General features: G+C 39.0%; 1 pseudogene; it reads left to right on the forward strand.

Annotated features, from left to right (window-relative positions):
* Positions 1–1,855: 1,855 nt before the first annotated feature.
* LOC129133684 (coiled-coil domain-containing protein 171-like) lies at positions 1,856–15,987 on the forward strand (annotated as a pseudogene).
* The last annotated feature ends 1,281 nt before the right edge of the window (positions 15,988–17,268 follow it).

A 17,268-nucleotide genomic window follows, 5' to 3' on the forward strand; every position in this document is an offset into this window, starting at 1 on the left:
TTCCACTTTGCTTTTGTAGCTGTTCCCCTGCCCACCACCCTAGAGTTATGTTATGTATAATTATAAAATGCTGGGAAATAAAAAATCTTACATCTTGATTGTCCTTGACTGCATGGAAAGCTTAATTCATTTAAGCTTGTCAGATGAACATCAGAAATATGTGGGTTTATAAATGATGACTTGGAATGCATTGCAGTCTTTTGTGTTGTGTATTTATAGGCCCAGTTTAAATCCTTTAGTTATTCTGAGTTTTAAAATGAAATGAGTTCTAAAATGAAAGGAGATTTAATGGTGGTCTTAATACGTGCAGAGAAGTGGGATTCTGAGCATGTAGGCAAATCCTGGCTGGAAAAACTGCACTGCACAAACCGTAATTCTGAACTTGGCGGTGAAAATGCTGAGGTAGGCGTGGGAGTGGAGTCATGGAGTATTGAAATGTGCCTCTGGAACGAGCACACAGGAAAAATCACCCTCCCTGCTTTGTGACAGGATCTATTGGGCGGATCCTGGCCTGGGGTAGGAGGGGTTGGATTTGGTAGGAAGGGCAATAGCATCAGCTCGTGGTTAGGCAGGAGTTCATATCCCTTCACGTTTTTTTCCTTCAAATACTTGGGAGATTGTGTCGTTCACAAACGGTTAAAAAAAAAAAAAACAAAACAAAAAAACAGCTGTGTTTGTCATGAGCAAATATTTGTATTTGCAGGTGGCTACGGGGATAGTATTCAACAGTTATATCACCTCCAAAAAGTTCAGAAATTCTTCAAAATTCTGAAATCCTACAGCTCTTGCCGACTTGTTTAACGAGCTTGATATACTCACAACAATTTTAGCTTTCTAATGTTAATTATATTTCCAGTAGAAAATATTTTAAAATTTTTTGTTGTATTTCACAGCAAACTATTTGTTACTTATTTCACATTTCCCAGTTCACATTTGTTAATATTTGGAAGATAAATCTGAGGAAATAAATATTTCTCTATCTTTCCAGTTATCGAGAAGAAATGTTAGAAAATGTAGAAAACAGGTAGTTCATTTGGGCTTCTTTATTTCTTTATTTTGCATTGTGAAGGGTAGAAACCTGTCTTGCTGGATGTGCAAAGCTAGAGGATTAGCTTAAATTGAATCCAAATTCATATGGACAATGGGGATTCTGTAGCAGTGACTTCATGGAGCTGCAGTGTCCAGTAATGTCAATAATGCTTCCAGCCTCTAGCTGAGTTCAATTTCTGTATGCAGAAATTGAAGTGGGGACCATCTTCTTTTATTCTACTGAGGACTTCATAAGTTTTGAACCTCAGTTTCTAGAAAGAAGAAAATGCTTTTCAGAAAAGCAGAAATCAAAATTATTTAGTCTGTGGGACTAACTGTTTCTAAAAACATCTGAAGTTTCAGCAATCAAAATCATTACAAAAATGAACTTATGTCCCCATGCATAATTTCCCCAAATGACCTCTGTTTCTATCATTGCCACTGAGCTGGGAGACAGAAGAGATTGGAAGGGCTGTACTCTTTTAGGGAAAGGTTTCCAGTGGAGATCTGGCTCTGATTTTAGTGTTACCACAGAAGATCATGTTCACAGTGATTTTTGGGCCAACACAGATTTCTTGGTGGTGAATCAAAAGCACCTCTGCTGTTGGGTAAACACTTCTGTTGACGGGTGCTGGCGTCGTAGATTTTAAAATCCTAACATCATCTTCTGATGCAGTCTCCATTCCTCTCAAACTGCAGTTGAACTCTCAACTGCAATACTTTATCTTAGAAAAAGTGCCTCTTGATGTATTGATTTATTCCTTTACCTATTTATCTTTAGAAAACTAATGCTGCCCTGCAAAGCATTGCCAAGAGGTTGAAGGATATGGAGGCAGAGCACAATGGCTGCACCAAGGTGCTGAAGCTCCAGGCCGCCTGTCTGGAAATCAAGAATAAACGGCAGGAGAGGCTCCTCCAAGAACTGGAGGTAAAGCTTTCTGCCTGCTGCTGGGAGCCTCAGCAAGCACTGGCACAACTGAGCAGTTTCATTTCTGAGGGGTGAAACCTCTGAGTTAGGCTATGGGTGCCCCGTGTTTGATTAACAAAATGCAGAGCATCACTTGGCAGGAAAGGTGGATTCACAGGTGAATGCTGCGAGCCTGACCTGAGAGTGGTGTTTGAACTGCAGATGGAAAGGGGGTTATGTCACTGGGAAAGTACTCTTAGCAATATGGGTACAGAGGGAGTATTTGCGCAGGATTTGTGAATTTTTTATTTTTTATTGCAGCATCTTAAGCAGATAGATCTTGTGGGAGGAGGCAAAGCTTAAGCCTTTTGGCTGATGCTTTTGTGGAGTGGGTTTGGTAAGCTCTGTGCTGTGACTTTCTCTTTAATAGGCCTTCCACAGATCTCTGTTTCTCAATTATTTCCTTTTGTGAATGAGTGAGCTAATACAGAGTTTAAATTTATTGCCAACAGCTCGTATGTTCATTTTATGTATTTATTTATTTTTCAGTTAACGTTTCCCTAACTGAAGTGCTTAGAGTTAGGATTCAGTCTCACATGCTTGCTCCTCTGCTTTACCTGTCCAAAATCAATGACTTGACTTGTATCCGTGTAACCTTGAGTGTCTTAAATTACTTTTAATATGAATGTCCTTTTCTTCATCTTTCTGGCATCACTTGAAGGCAGAAGTCATTTTGGGGTGTATTGTTCTTTTCAAATCAATCATCAGTCAAAGTGAGATGATGCTTTTGAAAGGAAACAATGTAGTTGAAATTTCCTGTGAATTTCTATGATAGCGGCTCTGTAGTTACTGCTTCTGCTAAAACCATTTTTTCAACTGAAATACCATGTCCAGGCCTTTATGTAGAGACAGGTATCTGTGACTATAAAAACTGTAGCAAGAACATAATCCTACATCAATTTCTTTAACTAAATAGAAAATATGACTTTAATATCCTGGATATGTAATTGTTTCCTTTTATTTATTTATTGACATGAGTTTTCACAGTTCCAAAGTGCAAGTAGTTCAGATACCACAGGTTGGTTTATGGAGCCCTAATAAACTGAAGAAATTAAGTTGTCTTTGCATGATGTTATCATCTTTCTGGACTTAGATATTTTTAAAATGTACTTCCTTTTAGGCAGCTGCAGTGAAAATAAAGGAACTGGAGGATGATGCTGCAGCAACAAGACTTGCACATGTAGAATGTAAATACACTACAGAAGTCATGCAGGTAAACTTTTGATTAAATATTTGGTAGAAGTTTGCAGTAAAATAGAAGATGAAATTGTAAAGGTGCAATTTTCTAAAAATGTTAAGATTTCCTTGCTCCAGGGGAAACACTGAGCAAACTTTTTGCAATGATTGTCAAGACTGTAAAAAGTAATAGAAAAATATCTCCTTGATTTCCAGGGAACCATCAAGTTAATAGAATCAATAGTCAAATAAAATGTCACATTCTTGTGTTTTACAATTCAAAGGAGCATTGAAAGAGTGAGGGAAAAGGAAATGTTTCACAATAGTTAAACTGCTAAAATATTCTGTCCTATATCTTTGGAATGGGCACTTAGGTAATTTCAGATAGGGTGCATTCACCCAGCTTCTCTAGGTGTGAGATATTAATGCATCCTGAGACTGCAGTTCCAAATGTAACTATTCAGAATACATTTCAGCTATTACATCTGCTGTTACCAGAAAAGTTTGAGTATATGAAAAAATGTGATATGCATACTTGAATATTAAATTTTTGTATTACTAAACTGTGTCACACAGGGTTTGATCCATTAAAACAATTAGGGTTTATTAAAAAAAATAAGTGAAAAACCCTGTAAGATGATTGTTGAGTGATCTTGTACTGACTAACGAAGCCTTCCTAGTGGATTTTTGAAGAACTAAATGAGAAAACAAAAGGGAATTTCATATTTATTTTCTGGTTTTCTGAGGAACACAAACAAACATTGCCACTTCTTCAGTCAGTTATTTTCTTATGACCTTCTCTAAGTACAGGCATTTGGATTTCTGAAGTGATGATTAAATAAATTGTGATGATTCAGGTTCTTTTATTCCCTCTCTACTTTTGCAACATACAAAGGAGCTGGAAAAGTAACATTCCGTGAAGTTAGAGATTTATCTTTTATGGGTGAAGACCTCAGAAGGTTTTCTTCCTTGTTTATGTACATGAACAAGCTCCACATGAGCTTTGCTCTGAGTGCAAGTGTAGCTTTTACTGTTAATCCCACCCTTTTATGACTCTACTTCATGAATAGAATTCCCCTGGAAAACTTCTGTAATATAAATAATGGAAAACAGGAAAATCCAAACACCATGCAAGGAGAACCAAATGTGCTTTTGGTCAACATATCTATTTCTTTCTGTTTTGAACTCTGTGTATTAATCCATTTTTATGTGTGTTAAATGCTTTCTAATTCCATGTAGCATTAATAGAAGATATTCACCTATAAAAAGCAGAACAGAACAGTGAACAGCATTCAAGACCTTGGTAGTCTTTCCTAACTTCCTTTAACTGCTGTCTTATCACTTGGTAGTTGAGAATTCAAGAACTCGAAAGGATTTTGAATGAAGAGCAATGCGGCAGGAGAGAAGATTTTCCAGAAGGGATAGCAAGGGAAGATTTCAGAGAGCCAGTAAATGCACTTGAGGCAGGGAAAAAAGCCTAAGTTTCCTTTTAAAGCCATTGCAAGATGGCAGTAGACAGCCTCAGTACAACTCGCAGTTTACAGTCCCTGCATTTTTCAGTCAGCAGAAAATCTGGTGCAATGTGCCAAACCAAACTAAAGGTTCAGAACCTGGCAGTCCATTAATAACCGGCCCATATCAGTAACCAAAGGTATCGTGAATGGTACAGATAATAACTAGCCTGCTACAGATTATTTGCCAAACCAAAAATTTTGAAAATCATAGTTATGGTTAGGTGCAGCCTGCAGCAGTGGTTGGGGTGAGTGTAGGAAAAGATATCCAGCAGGTCTAGAAAAGATGGCTTTTCTATATACCCTTATATTATTATGAAAACATTGTTTTCCACTTCAGTGAGTCAGTTGGATCTCTAAGACTCCCGTCAAGAAGTTCAAGTGTATCATTTATAGTGGATAATCTTTGTTTTCAACTTTTGAATAGCTGTAGAAAGCTTTAAATGGTTAAAAAATATTGAAAAGTGTGAGAGCAGAGGAAATCTCTTGGGATGTTTCCTGGCCAGCACAGTCTGCTGTGCCTGTGGTAGCAGAACTTGGGTGAGCTCTCTTTCAGCCTAGAGCTATATGGCTCTGTATACTCAGGTGTTTATGTTGACTTGCACAAGTAGTAGTGGAGAATGAAAGAAACTGGTTTTTCCTACAAGAAAGGAAGTTTCTGGCCTGAGCAACTCATACAAGATTCATGGTGATGGAGATGTTTTTTAGTAAGATACTTAAAACTTGAGCTGGAAAAGCCTTTGTCATCCTCTGCATCAAACATCAATTTGAAGCAAGCTTTTGGTTTTCCTGACACTGTGCCTAAATACTCAGGCAATCTTTTAAAATTCTTCCTTGGATTCTCTCTCTGTACTTCTGTGTCCTTTATGCTATTGTTTGGCCTTGGAGTTTCCTCATCAGCTGCCTGTTTAGTCATGCCAGGCTCTTGATATATCTGTTTTCCTGACTGACACAGTACAAGAACAGATTAAAATTCTGGGCAGTCTGCTTTAAAAGCCAGACAGAGTAGAGTCAGGCATGTGGAAACCTTAAGAGCAAGAACTGTACTTGAAATCAGCATTGATGATGCAAGATGTGACATGGTCTCTCTGAAGACAGCTGTTGTGTTAATTAAAATATGAAAAATTCTGTTTGTTATATGTAACTTTGAGGCCACATCCAAATAATCTTATGAATTGCATGTCACGAGGCTTGGTAACTGAAAATATTACCTCTTGAAAAATCTTAGAAGGAATATAAATTTCTTCATTCAATTAAGAAAGGCAAGCAGCTTCAGAATCCATGTGATGTGCTGAAGTAGTATCTGCCAAATCCATTGATTATCCTTTAAAAGAACACAGGGCATTTGACAAAAGCAATTTTGGTTAAAGTATCTTTTTTGTGGAAACTTTCCAGTTCACGAAGACAGCGTTTATCCTCCGGTGTGCAATGGAAAGACCAGGTTGAGGAAAGGAAGAGAGCTCAAGATTCCAATGCAACAGTAGTGGCTCCTCCAGACAGCTTCAGCCTGCATGAAGGCTCAATAGTAAGGAAAAAGAGCCTCCACAGGAAATAGTAAATTGAAAAAAAAGCTCAATAGTAGGGAAAAAATGTGGCACACTGTTGCAGTGTGATGCCACTTCCTGTTTCACCTATCCCAACCCCTCAGGTGTGCCAACCTTTCCTTTCCCCTTTTGCCCTCCTGCTAAGAGCTGTCCATCAATCTTAACATTCCAGCAGGGTCATGGTGTGGTTGGCAGAAGTTCAAAAGATGCCCCTCAGGTCCGGGCTCATTGGCCTGTCCAAGTGTCTGTATCCCTTGAGCCTTCCCCTCCTCACACCTGGTTGGTGCCTCACCTGTCCCTTCCCCTCCCCCTGTCCCTGGGGCTTAAAAGGAGACGGGACCATGCGGTTGGGATTCTACTGGGAGCTCTTTCAGAGGTCTACCATCCTGGAATAAAACTCTGGATTAAAACTCTACGATAGAATCCTCTCCTTTCTCTTCACTGTCGCCTGAACCTTTTCCACCAGAGGTAGACTGAGTTTCTACTATGCCTGGATTTGTTGCGAGTGCGCAGCTGCAGCACACAGCCGGCCAAAGGTATCTCTGAGGTGAAACACCACAGCTGCCGCCTTTGGTCCAGCAGCAAGGGTCAGGTGGGGCCAGGCACGTCCCACCCAGAAATATTGGATTAATCATCTATAGCACACATTGCTTAGGTTTTTTAAAACATACTGTCAAAACATTTACTGAGGTGAGGATTTGCTGCATTTGCTGCGCTGAGCTGTAGAAGAATTCTGCCATTCTCTCACCCTTGTTGTTATTATGTTACCTTTAAAAAAATTTACTACATGAATAAATGTAACATGCCTTGGAGACGCTAATTTGAAAATATTTTTTAAGTATGGGTAGGATGTACTGGCATTCCTAATTAAGGCATTTTGTAGATATTGATGATCATTTCATGTGAAGAATGTTCTTTCTACCTAACTTTTTTGTCAAGTTTCATTAGCTATCATTGTAGAAATGTTTATTTCTATTTCATACACCCTTTTAGTTTTAGTGCAAGTATTTGACTGTAAAAATTGCTTGAAAATTGTTTCAAGCTTTCAGATGGAAAAGCAGAGAGGATTTTTTGTTGTTGTTTTGTTTTTTACTTGTTTTGCTGTGGATTTGGCACATTGGATGTATTTCGCTGGATTATTTTCTGAACACTTTCTCCTCTTATATGACCACTTTGGGCTTTTCTACTCTCTTTACCCAGCTACACCTTGAATAACAATTTTGCCATCTTTTTGCATAGCAGCAGGGACAAAGGAAAGTTGTCAGCATGTTTAGAAAATCTCTCCTTTCATTGTGTGGTTACATTTGCTCTCTTTCTACTCTTAGCAATATACATTTTTTTTTTTGATAGTGGCTTGGAAACTTCTCCTCTTTCTCTGTCAGAGCTCTGAGCATGGAAGGTGCATGAGGTCTGTTCCCTGTGGAGAGGAGCAGAGACCTGCATCAGAGAGTCTTCAGATCTGTGGGTGTCTTTTGTTCACTTGATGGAGTTATTCCACACTTTGTCTTAGTGCTGTCCACTGCCCAGGCAGATCTGTCATTCATAAACTGGAGACAAATAAAATCAGGATCCTCTTTTTTCTTTCTGGGAGAATAACAGCTTCTTCCATGCAAGCATTAATGTATTAAAAGACATTTGCTGGACTACTTAGCCTGAAAAAGTCATTTCATCAGGCACAAAAGGAATACATACAGAGAAAAGCAACTGTCTGCCCTAACTACAGGCATTAATGATTGCTATTTCTAACTACAAAACACAATTGCAAGCTGAAAATATTCTACTGAAGTGCTTGCTTCCAAACGTGAAGTGCTTGCTAGCTGTTGCTGTGGTAGGAGTTTTCCTTTTTATTTGTATTCCTTAGTAAAACATATGACATGACAAGAACTATGGACAAGATTCCATTCATGATCAAGATTTCTGGTAATGGAAACAGTATTTAATGCTAGACTCAAAATTAATGTTACGTTATTGAAAGGTTAAAAACTAATAATAATTAGCTCACTGTCATATTCATAGAGCTGGTTGTTTTAATTATTTTACTCAAAGGATTTCAAACCACAAGACTGTCCAGAGCAGGTCATTTTTGGAAGAGTTGTATTAGTGGTTGCCTTATGAGATCAGGTATTTATTGCCTTGGATGGCTTTGCATTTTTCCCAAAGCTGTTTGTATTTGTTTGGGAAGCAGAAGTGCCTGTATGTGATCCTGTTTACTCCATTGAGATAGCTCTGATTTTGCTGCCCAAAATGAAAAAGCAGAAGACTGTAGCAGAACCTAAGTATAGATAACATTTAATATATTGCTGTTGGTCTTTGCTATACCCATACTTAAATTGGGTAAAAATGTCAGTGTGTTCTCTTCCCTTCATTTTCCCTTCCTGCTTTCCTGACCTGTACAGTATTTTTTCATATTTTGTACCATTTTTATGCTTCCTGAATATGCTCTTTCCACTCCAGTTGGATAATCTTATCTTGATCTCTGACTGTACTAAGACAGCATTTGAGAAACAGCTTTCTATTCTCTTAACTTAAAAAGTTTCTAAGGCAATTGTATGTACTAAAAGTATGAAGAATTGAATTTCTACTGCATGTTGTTGTTGCTGAAATTTATTTAGAATCTGAATCAATTTCATATACCACTGATTAAAATCACTGTTAATAAATGAGGCATGGCTTGTGGAGTTTGACTGATGGAGCTGTAGGCCCATTTTGGCCAGCTGTTTAATCATATCTAATCCATGCAAAACAAGTTTTTAAAGGAATTTAGAGTGTGTTGTGCTGCCAGGCCAACTGGACAGTTTTCTGTGTGCTGTGCAAGTGTTGGGGCACAATTTGGAGGCACCTCAAGGTATTAACATGGGTGAATGAATTGCATCCACTAGAGCATGGAAATTTTTATCTGTGCCAGGTCTTGGTTGTGGCCCCCACAGGACTGGGATTTACTCACATACTTTATTTACATACTGTGTCTAATTAGATAAATTTTGGGAAATCTCTTTTCTTACTCTGCTGTAATATTATGCACTATTATGGCTGCAATTATTAGAAATGAACTGAGGAATTTTGTGAAGCTGTGAGAAGGAGCCTTGAGGGCTCATTTTCAGCTGCAGGCAGCTCTGCTACCACACATAGGATGCATCTCTTTTGATTTGAACATTGCCCAGCTACAGCAATTAATTTTTTTCTTTGTGTTCCAGAGGGAGATGTCCATCCTCCTGAACACATACCAGACCCTGGCAAATGCCCAGGTGCTTTCCAGACCGACAAACGTCCCCCTGGAAGAGTTACCTTGGACAGAGCTTTGTGCCCTCTTGCATGAGAATATTGAAGCCCTGGTCTGAAACTTCAGCAAGGCCAACCAGAGGGTGAGTGTCCCCAGGCATCAGCTGCCTCTGCTGAGCTCAGTGACATTTGCTCACACTGCAGTCTCATTAAAAAGGACTGATATTCATCCCCCCAAAAAGGATCTGGACACTAACAAATAAACACCGTTTATTTTGGCTTTTCCACTGCTCAGTTTGATGCTGTTGCTGTGGGCCTTTAGATGTGACTGGAGTGTGCATCAAGTCTCTCAGCTCCACCTTCTGTGCAGGATATTCTGAAAGGACAATCTGATAGTAGCCACAGGGACCTAATTAAAAGATAATAAATTCATCTTACTGATGAAGAAATTCTCTGAACATAGTCATTTACAGTCATAAATCAAGTCTTTCTTTTACTAGAATCCAGAGGCAAAATACACTTTCTCCAGGAATATCACCTTTTAATTATGTCTTTATGATTCAGTTGTACTACTTGAAAGAATGCCAGTGTGGGGTTTTTTTGTTGAATTGTAACTTTGGATTATGACATTTTATTCAGAAACACAACAGAAATACCTATTATAAAACATGTCAGGATCTGCATGAAGAAGAGTTGTACTTTTCTGAGTGGTTTTAAAGCAAGTGAGCTTACATGGCCTTTCTCCCCAGAAAACCTTCTGCTTTTATGAAGGAAAAAGCCCCTTTTAAAATAACTCAGCTGGCTCCAGAGACTAAGCTATGCCTGAAGAGCTCTTTAGGGTATTACTTTGTGTTCTGGTTTATTTCTCTTTTGAAGTAGATGAGGAAAGGGAAGGGAAGGTGAACACTGCTGGCAGCGTTTGTAGGGCTTGTGTCTTATTGTTGCTTGCTTTTTAAGTAAGCATTGTTATTGAGACTGATTATGAGGTCTCTAGGGCTCTTCTCATGTACTTAGCAGCTTTTCTGGGCTTTTAGACTGTGCTGAAAAAATTTTTTCTCCACACAGTTCAGTGTGGTCTATCTGGAAGTATCTTGATATTTTCTAGGAACAGAAAGTTCAGGTGTGTGCATTTGAGGATCATTGTTGGCTTGGTTCATTCCTCCATTTAGCTTGCATGAGGTGCAGTGTTCAAGCACAAGAGTGAATCCCTTCATGTTTGTTGAAAATACATCCTCAACTTATGAGCTACTTGTAAGGAAAAAATTCTCTGTGCTAGAATTCCCTGAAATTGTTTTAAAACTTAATAATAAGCTGGAATCTCTTGGCTTTTCAACAAAAGAAAAAAACCAAAAACCACAAACAAACAAACAAAAAATTAAAGGCTGTGCTTTAATTATTGTTTGCAATCATCACAAACTTCTAAAGGATATACTTCGATTACTAATTTCCTAAAATTTAATACAATCATTAAAAAAAAATCTATGAAGTGTCTGGCTCAGGTTTCCTGCAAAGAGGGTGACAAATATCTCTGCAAGGTGGTAGAAGGATAGCAAAACTGAAACCAAATAAAATACTTTGTTTCAAAATACATTTCAGTTTTGTTTTCAGAACCAAGTAATTCACCTGCCATTAGAAGGGTTTTACTTAGTTTTAATAAAAATATTGAAAAAACTGCAGTTTAGATTTGATGCTGGAATAGGCTGTGCTTAACCTAAAGTGAAAAGGTAAATAATAATTTCTTCTTAAATGCTTGTCACACGGATAGCTCACCTAGAATATATTTGCAAGCACAAGACTGACACTATGAACGACCTTCAGCAGAACCAGGAGGAGGCTTTGGAGAAAATGTCTGAACAGTTAAAAGCAAAGGAACACTGGTGGCAGAAAGAAAAGCAGTATCCTGAACAGCAGTACTCAAACGTCCTTGCAGAAGTTCATGCAAGATCACAGGTATGGTGCTGTGAACTTCTAATTGTTTTTTCTTTAAAAATTGAATGGATTATTTCAATAGTTGAAGCCTCTTAGCAGTTAAAGGTCATTTGGGAATTTTAGTAGACGTTTAAAGTTTAAAAAAATCCAAAACCAAACAACAAGCCAACCCATCCCTGTGCTAATATTAACATCACTCAAATAAGAAATAAATGACTTTGATCAAGCATTTGTTGAAGAGAATTTAGTCTGCAGGCCCAGCTGAGAAGCCTGATTTCACCTACAGATGGCAGATTCTTTTTCTGAGAATGTTAAAGCTGTAAGATCAAATTGGCTTGTTTTGAGAATTACTGAGGGCAGCAGCTACTTTTTCAGCATCATCATTTGCAGAGATTGTATAGAATAACAATCATGTGGATAAACCTGGGGATAAATTTAGTTACATATGTACTGACCCTAAGAGCAGTGGTAGATTTCAACAGTGTTAAGCAACTCTGTTTTTCTGATACTACAGTGAGGAGTGGCCTAAAAGTGTGAAACTGTCACTCCTTGCTAGATGAGTTATTTGCAATCCAGAATGTTCCCTGTTCTTCCACAACCACCATTTACTGTCTTTATCATCACGCTCCTTCGCACCTGTTTCAATTAAAAGTGTTGTGAATAAAGGAAATAGATGTCCCTTGTTATTTGTGAGTTACTGCAACGTCACAGAATAATGCTGTATTTGATGCGGATTTCAGGACTGGGAGTCCTTGCATGCTGAAAAATTTAATCTGTCTACTTTCATGTTCCAGACTGCCTTATGTTTTTCCTCTCACTTACACTGGGGCTTTCTGCTCGCTACAGCAGTGTTCTCTCTGAAATTGGAGGATGTTATTACTATTGTTAAGTCAATTCCTAAAACTGTCTTGTGGGCAGACAGGTGGTGTTGGACCTTCTGTGAGCTGTCATGGTGTTGGTGGATTGTTTTCAGAAATCAGGAGTCCATTTGCAATTGATTATCATGGAAATTTCCCTCCTACCACTGTTTTTGTTTCAGACATCTAATTCTGTAATTGCTTACTAGAAGAGATACTTTCATCATGATTATTACTAGCAACTTCTGCTCCTTTAATGCATCCTTTGAATGGCAAAGCTAAATTTTATTTTCATTCTTGTCTAGGTAAAACCCACGTAGTTATTGTTTCTTCCATTATTGTTTGGTTTGTTTCTGTCGCAGGAGTATAAAGAAACGGCGCAGAAACTCTATGGCCTCAAACAACTCTCTGACAAACTGGCCCAGGAAAACAATTCCTTGAAAAATTCATTATTAGATGCTTTCAAGGCACGCTCATCCCTGCTGGCAGCCTGTGTGCTGCTGTCAGGGGCCCTGTGCTCTCTCTACGGCCGACTGTGCGCCACGTCTTGCCAAAGAGACATTCTCCAGGAACAGGTGAACCAGCACCAACTCCTGAACCACAAGATCGTCAGCCTCCTTTATGCTCTCCCTGCTGTGGTGGAAAGAAACCAGGACGAAGGCAGGCTGAGGCAGAGAAGAGCCAAGAACCTGGTTTATGTGTTCCGAAGAGCTGTGATCGCAGTTCTGGCTGCTAACAGGCTGAGGGCTCTGGCCCGATATTCTTGTACCTTTGTCGTCTGGACAGATGGATGCAGAGGAAGCTCTGGAATTCAAGTTTGTCTGGGAGAATCCAGAGGCAGGCATCCTGTGCCATGTAAGTGAAATGTTCTTAAAGAGTTAAACCAAATTACACGCTTAGGGAATAACAAAGAGGAATAATATTTTTCTTGCTAGGGCATAAAGACATATTTAATGACATTTTGACAAATGTTATTTACAGATTTATGTTTTTATATTGCTTGACGAATTTATTTCACTCTAAGAGGAAATGCCCAGTCTTATGTTAAACATTGCAGGAAAATTGCAATTATGCACATGAACTCAACACTATCTGGTGTTTTTGATATTGGTGTTATGGATTTCAGAATTAGGTACTACAGCATCTTCTCTGTGGTACATATCTTGCAATGTTCCTCTTTTTTTTTTTTTTTTGGAAAAGGTATTTCCTCTTTTTTTAAAAATAATTTTTCATATTTATTTCCTAAAAATCCACAAAAATTACTTTCTGATTCAGGTAAAATATTAGCATAGGATTTCAAAATTTTCTTTAGAGATTATGTCTAGATTGCCCCTTTCTGTTGCCAGACCAGTTTAGATTTCCCTCTACAATGATAAATGGTATTAAAAATGTTTTCCAAGTTACAAGATTCATCAACTTTTTTTTTTTTTGAGTCATTCTGAAAGCACGCTTAAAACCGTCTAAATTGTCCTGACTGATTTCTTGTTTATATGCTTATTTTTGGTTAATTTCTGAAACAGCTGGAGGCAGCAGTGTGCCATAGTTTAGTGATTTACTTATCCTGCTAGCTGCAATTCTCTTTCACAGGTTTTGGAGAGGAAGGAGTTGACTGTATTGAAGCACTTCACTGGTTGTCTAGCTCTAACCTCTAGACTGCAATAATCAGTTCCATCTCAGAACTGCAGGGTGTTCTCAGCAACCAAGGTAATTTTAACTGTATATTGTTGTAGCGGAAATATAATTAAAAAATAAGTCAGGGTGGTCATATCATTTCCATTTTCATGATTTTATCTAAACTATTCTGGATCATAGCTCTGAAGAGATATTTCTGATATTTATGATAGACGCCTTTGACTAGAGGTTATATCCTGAGCTAGTCAATACAAATTTTAGTAGGGCTGTTTCCCTGAAAGAGTAATTTGATTACAGGGTAAAATAGTTCCTCTTTTCTACATTCTCTCAATGTTCACATCTCTGTACTGTTGGAAGAGATTCATTTTCTTAAGCAGCTGATAGGATATTTTATCCTTTCAGTATATAGAGTCATGGAAGCTGAAGGCTGGAGAGTGTTTCTGGACTTTATTTACAGTGAGACCTGATACACATTCCCTTGGTTCATCTGCATTGCTGCCATCCCTGGTTCTTTATTAACCTCTACTTTTAGAATCCCCACATTTTTGTCCCAGAAGAAAGGATCTTAGAAGAGGGATAATTTATGTGAATAAAGGGAAATAACAGGACAAAAATGTGGTGATGCATTTTCCAGAAGCCTAGACCCTAAATTGGTATCAAAGTTGCCATTGAATCAAATGGGTTTGGATTCACTTTCAGGCCCTTTCTTCTTTGATCATGCTGTTGTCAAGAAATTGAATTCATATCCTTTAAAAGCAAAGTTGGAACAGTGGTTCAGATTCAGCATTCTGTATTTCAGAATATTTACAGCTTCCATCCTGTAGAAGTGAAAAAGAACGTGATCTTACAAGAAACGGGAACTAATAACCTGCTCAATGTTTCCTTTGTGTTGTTTTTTCTTCAAGATTTGGAGCTCTGGCTTTCTAGTAACTCGCTGATCGGCACAGCCAGGAACTGCTTTGCACAACTGATGGACAACCTGAGCGTTCTGATGGAGACAGTTCAAGGGAACGCTCGTGGGTGCAGAGCCTACCTGGAGAGGGACTCGCTGATAGAGAGGCTGGCTCGTGGCCTCCAGAGAGTAAATGCCCAGGCCCTGGAAGCTGGATTCCATGACAGACTGCCCAGCACAGTAAGCAGATTGACAGTCCTCCTCCATGGAAACAGAAGGTTTACAGCAACGGTGAAGCTCCCTTGATAGCAGCATTTCTTTGGTTTCAGGCTGGTGATGAGTCCAGGACAGTCAAGTGCTACTATATGGACACTCCACAAGTTGATTTGCCACACATTAGGGTGTGAATAGGTCTTTTATTGAGAAAGAATTTTTGGAGGAGGTTTAGTGTATCCAAGTAAACGATTTTTTTTCAAGTTCTATCAGATCTGTATTAGCTTATAAGAACAAATTTGCTTCTTGGCTTGATGTAAATGTTAAGGTTACTTTTTATTATTATTTTCTACTTTCTCATGCTTACCATCCTTTCTTTCAGTAAAGATAACCTTCTTCCCTTTAACCAAAATGAAAGGATAAACTCTTTCTCTAATCATCTTCATAGTAAACCTTAGGTGAAAAGAGTAGTTCCTTGTAAACAGAATTTGCAGTAACCCTTGGTAGGTGACAGGTTCAAACTTTTGTCCTTGTGTATGTCTTTTAAAGATGGAGGAAAAAATTATGTTTTCTTTTTCTTGAGTCTTAAGTCTTATTTATTTGATTGCTAAAATAGCAGATTTTATAGCCCATCAACTTGTTTCTGTTTGCTGACAGAGAAACATAGCAACTTTGCAGCAAGAAATATTTGAATTTTCACAAAGGCTTCATGCAGCAGAGATAGAGTCCCACTCACTGCACCTGCAGCTTGCAGCATGCAGATGGGCTTTCACCGAGATGCAAAAAGATGCTGAAAAACCCCACAGACTGCAGAGCCAATTAAGTGAAGTTCAGCAAGTAAGTGCATTTGACTTGGAGGCTCTCTTGCTTAATAGAGATTCTCCTTTCTACAGTTTTTGATTTGTGTTCTTTTGGAAAACAAGCATAAAAATGATTTCCTTTCAACAGAATTTTCCAGAAACCTTTGCAGCAATGCAGCCGTGAGAAAGACGTCCAGCTAGCCGACCAGCACCGCTAGCAGCACAGGGGGCACTTGTCCCCATAGCTCAGCTTCGGGACAGCGCCTAAGGCCAACGCCCAGCTTGCGGCTGTCAGCGTTGCCTTGTGCAGGACGAGACCGTATTGAAGCTGCAACCAGCGGAATAAGAGGGCGGACTCCAACTGCGGTTTTATCCAGGGTTTAGGGAATCCCAGGGGAACCAGCAGGAGAAAATGGGGAGGAGGGGATTTACAGCGGTTTTTAAAAGCTGGAGGAGGTAAGGGAGGTGCCAGACCTAGGACCAATAGAGACACAGTGGGGAGTGGGATCCGAAGGACTGACACAGGGAAAACACCAATGGGGACAATACTGAGGAGGGGCCCCGGTCCTTGGACCAATCATCCAACTCTCCAGCTGGAAACTTCTAGCAACAAGGGTGGGGATGGAGAGTGACTGGCAGGGCACCGGGGAGGGGTTGAGAAAAGGATACATTGGTTTCTGGGGAAACCGGGGAGGAGTTTTAAAGGATACAATAGCAACTGGGATGGAGTTAGGGTGACAGACACTAACAGGGATGGGAGGGAGAACCGGGGCAGAACCATTGTCAAACAAGGGGGGAACAGAACAGTCCAACTTTAACCGAACACGGTACAACAAACCTTGCCTGGAAATGTCACTAAACCAGAAGACAGATTTATTTAGAAATATCCCTTTTCCACTGGAGTTATCTTTTGATTTGTAGAAGGAGGTATCCTGTATAAATTAGAGTTTGGTCTTCAGCAATCCAGGTTCTATCATTTGTTGGAAATGTTGATCTGATTTATGTATCCTAAAAGAAGATTTCACTTCAACAGAGTAAAGTCAGTGGGAATGGGGGTATTCAATAGGAATGTTAATGAAATATAAAGATAGCAGTTGAAACTCTGTATGGATGTTGATGAATGTTATAATAAATACAATACAAATTTTAGCGGGTCTGTTTCCCTGAAGAAGTAACTTTATGGCAGGGGGAGGAAAAGCTTTTGTCTATATTCTCAGTAGCACAAAATTCCCCTGAGTCTTTTGCTGTTGCTGATTGACTTACCAAGACACTGTGGGTTCCCTAACCTGAAGCCTAGTTGGTAGAACCTGTCAGGGTGTCCCAATCCAAACACTTCTAAGCAAAGAATATCTGCTAGATGATGTCTCACCCATTGTCCTTCCTATTCTTAGCTGTAGTAAACCCCATAGATTTAGGAAAAGCACCATGGAGGATATGAACAATAGGAATGCTGAAACAGCAAAAGAAAATTCCTGTTTTCCTGTCCTCCACCCCTTAAC

The sequence above is a fragment of the Agelaius phoeniceus genome, chromosome Z (genome assembly GCF_051311805.1).
Source record: "Agelaius phoeniceus isolate bAgePho1 chromosome Z, bAgePho1.hap1, whole genome shotgun sequence".
In the NCBI taxonomy this organism is placed as follows: domain Eukaryota; kingdom Metazoa; phylum Chordata; class Aves; order Passeriformes; family Icteridae; genus Agelaius; species Agelaius phoeniceus.